Here is a 4,359-nt window from a genome sequence, read left to right as displayed (position 1 = left end):
CAAGTCATGCATGAAAAGAGATAATCCTTGCTTGTTCTGCAAGCAATACTCAGGTCAACTTGATCCATTATATCAAGTTGCTTGTATTAACTTGCTATATCAAAATCCATGTAAGAAATACTCTATTCATCTTGAATCTCTATGTCAAGTTGCTTGTATTTTCTTACAACATTTTAAAGCTCAATGATGAAAAATAAAGCACCATGGATCATCATTCCATCTCATTTGTATATATTGCATTCCATCCATCCATACATTCATAAATAGCTGCATGTCATTCATACATAGTAATGACAATGGATACTCTATTTTCCTCTTCTTCCATAGGAATGTAATAGGTCCTCCATTTCTTCTATCTAACATTGAACCCCTCCCCACCCTCCCCATCTCGGTAATCACCATCACATACCCTACATCGTGTCCCAATCAACCTAATCAAGCCATGTTCATCACCATCCATCTCTAAATAGGAGGGATTGTGTTTCCTATCCTAATTCATCCAATAAGTCATGACAGTTACTCTATCTGCATAGGTACATCAACTCACGCACACCTAGACTATCAACAGATACTCTGATCGAGTATCTTCGGGTCTCAACAAGTAATCGATTATGGCAAACCTAGACTACAATAGGCATTTATCATAATGACCTAGTCTCAACGGGGCTGCTATGATTCACCACAATCATCCATCCCATGCACACACTATCAATTGATCAACCAATCAAACACAATCCAATGGACAATTACATCAATTGTCTAAGTCTCAACGAGTATTTTGCTTCATATACCTTGACTTCATCGGGCAATTACATCAATTGTCTAAGTCACATTAGGTCACTTTGATTCACTTACTCAGACTTTATCATGTCCAAGCGACCAACTGACATCAACTGTCACGCTTTGACTTGACTGGGGCAATTAAACCGATTGCACCAGATTGTCCAACCAATTTTGATCAATTGTATAGCATCAATCTAAACCCCACACTACATCTGCTATGTATCTCTTGCATGACCTCAAGGTACTCGCTAGCTTGTTGTTTCTTCATATTCACTCCATTTTCTCCCATTCTTTCATCATTAGTTCTAAATTCTTCTATTCTACCTCCCCTCCACTTTTCATTCTTTTTCGAGAGATCGCCCGAATTTTCAAAAAAAAAAATATATAAAAATTCGGCCCATCTCTCGAGGGGGCATACCACCCATTAAATTTACATTTTATGGGGCATTTCTTCACACCTATTTTTCTTTCTTTGAAACGACGCGATAAACTGCATCGTCTCAAAGAGGGGCAAATGTAGTCACATAAATCTGTCCACTTAATTAAATGAATACTTAGTATTTATTTGATTATTTAACCATCAATTAGCAATTAATTAAATTAATATTTAATTAATTCATCTTAACCCTCTTCTCCTATTAATTAAATAAATTATTCAATTTATTTGATTTAATTCACTTAACCAAATTCAGACCATTAATTAAATAAATAAATCATATTTATTTAATTAAATCTTCTCTCACATTTAAATAAATTAATATTTATTTAAATCCCCCAAAATCCCACCTCTCACATTTAAATAAATTAACATTTATTTAAATCACCTTTATCCTCTAGCCACTTGTATTTTCCTACAAAAGCAAGTTGCACAATTATTTTAAATAAATAATTTATTTAAATCACCTTTATCCTCCACCCACTTGTATTTTCCTACAAAAGCAAGTTGCACAACTATTTTAAATAAATTATTTATTTAAAATCCTATTTATCCTCACCCACTTGAAACCTTTAATGGTTTCCCTTAAAGTCTTCAAACTTGATGGCTTCCTTCTATAGTCTTCTTAAGACTTTAATGGTTTTCCTTAAAATCTTCAAGCCTTTAATGGTTTCCCTCAAAGTCTTCAAGCATTTTAATGCTTTATCTTCATTTTTCTCATTTAAATAAATTAATATTTATTTGAATATTTATCCAAATGCAAATTACACCATTTAATTGAAATAAATGATTTTATTTTAATTGAAAATACCAAAATTTCTCCCACTTGCATTTTCCTACAAAATCCACTTGCATGCCTAAACCCCTTCTAGAATTTTCTAATCACTTCTAAATAACCTAACCCCTTCTATAAACTTTGTCACATTCCTAAGAAAAAGGGAAGTCACTTCTCAAACCCTCAAAGTCTTTGATAACCATTAAAGGCTTTCAACCTTCAACCACTAAATGGCTCAAAGTCTTTGATAACCATTGAAGGCTTTCAACCTTCAACCACTTAATCCCCAAAGTCTCCAATAACCATTAATGGTTACCTCAAACCCTCCCACATGGTTAAAACATTTGTTTTGACTCAACCTCTACCCAACCCAAAGGTCTCATCAGGCCATTAATGCTTTGACCATGATTATCTCTTAAACATTTGCACAAAGGTTTATCCTTGGATTAACTCTTAATCCAGTGGGTAATCTTAATTTGGACTTGACCCTTAGCCTCTAGATAACCATGAGGTCTTCTCAGGCCTTTAATGCCTCCAACCTCTTCTCTCAACCCAATCCTATGTTGACACTTGTCACCATTTTATTGGTGCCAATTGTGCACATGGATCCCCAACTTTCAAACTTGGCCCTTGATTAAACCATTCAATCTTAACCCTTCATTTCCCCATTTCTTCTATAAATAGAACCCTTCTCCTCAAACAAAAAAAGAGAAGCATTAGAGTATTGTTGTTATACTGGCATTAGCATAGAGCTTTCTCATAGCATCACTATCTACACTTGCATAGCATTTGCTTATCATATTCAACTATCTTGAATCTCCATATGGCATCCATGGCTAGTGCTAAAAGCTGAGAGCTACACTCATTTGGGACTTGGAGAGGAGAGGAACAAGGGAGGAGCAACTATGAGCATCTTGATTAGCTATTTTATTCTATGTTTATATGCTTTCTATTTCATGCTTAATATCTCTCTTGATATGCCTGTTTAGGATAATCTTTTGTTGCTAACACTAACGTTTGTTTCTTGTGCTCTTGTGTGTGTTGCCATCAAACAGATTTTCTAATCCTTTTTGCAGAGCATCACTATCAGATATACTAACTACAACCACTACTATCTTAAGCAGAATATTAAAAAAATCAAAAAATAAGAAAAATAACTTAATCATTGTTGATCATATCCTAATTTTGCTGATGTCTATTAACCTGATTCGCCCAAGTATCCTCTTGATTGTCCTCCCTATCTTCAATGTCCTCGTCCATCTTCCCTTCCTTTTCTAGCTTTCTTGCTTTCTTCTTTATCTTGCTTTGTCCTAACATGAACCCTATTGCAGCCTGTAGTCATCTTTTTTTTCTTCCGAGTTCATGGTTCTCTCCTTAAGCTCCATAATCTGATCCTCCAAGTTTTTGCTACTTTCTTTGTCTGTCAGAAAATCTAGTGAGCAAGGAACCATCTCCTCGTCCTCTTGAGGATTGGAAGGTTGTGAGTTCTAGTCAGAATCCTCCATGACCTCCTCAGATTCATTCTCTCCTTCCATCTCCTCCTTGTATTTCTCTTCTTGTTCCTCTTCTTCTGCTTGGAACTCTTCATCCTTTGAATCCTCATTGGATATATCCTCCATGTTGTCAATAAATGATTTTCCAATCCTCTTGAGGATTGGAAGGCTATGAGTTATGGGAGAATGTTGTGCTTGGTGTCAATAATTGACTTTCCTTTGTTAAAAAAATTTAAGTCTCTTTTTGATTAAGATATTTGATCCTAAATATTAAATATATATTTCTCTAGTTCATTATATGCTTGCACACTTGATATTAACAAGTACAAACCAATTTTTTTTTTCTTTAATGTGCATATATTTGGTTTGATAGATTTTACATAATATAATTCACTCTATATGATGTCGATATCCAAGTTGATGTAGGATCAGGTGCTATCTATAAAAATATTCTGAAAATATGTTCCTCAAAATATAATTCACAAGGACAAAAAATAGCTCTATTAATGAAGAATAAAAATTTACAAATCAATGATCAATAGAATCACGATATACAATGCCATGAACTAGTTTCATGGATAAATATATCACTTATAAACTAATTATAACATTTGTAACACAAATAAGAAAAAAAACGTAAAAATAAAGGAAGAGAGCATGCGTTTTATTTCCATTATTAAAATACCAATTATCTACACAAATAATTGTTTTCTAAGTGTTGTTATCAAGCAATAATTGAATTGATATATCTTTCTTTGTTTTCTACATCATAGATTTATACATAGTCACTTTAAAATTTAATTAAATTTACAATCAAGATGATAAATTAAAATCATAAACTATCAATCATCTCTATATAATTGAATTATTGA

The sequence above is a fragment of the Cryptomeria japonica genome, chromosome 8 (genome assembly GCF_030272615.1).
Source record: "Cryptomeria japonica chromosome 8, Sugi_1.0, whole genome shotgun sequence".
Classification (NCBI taxonomy): domain Eukaryota; kingdom Viridiplantae; phylum Streptophyta; class Pinopsida; order Cupressales; family Cupressaceae; genus Cryptomeria; species Cryptomeria japonica.
The sequence above is the reverse complement of the archived record's forward strand: the minus strand, read 5'-3'. Positions refer to the sequence as shown.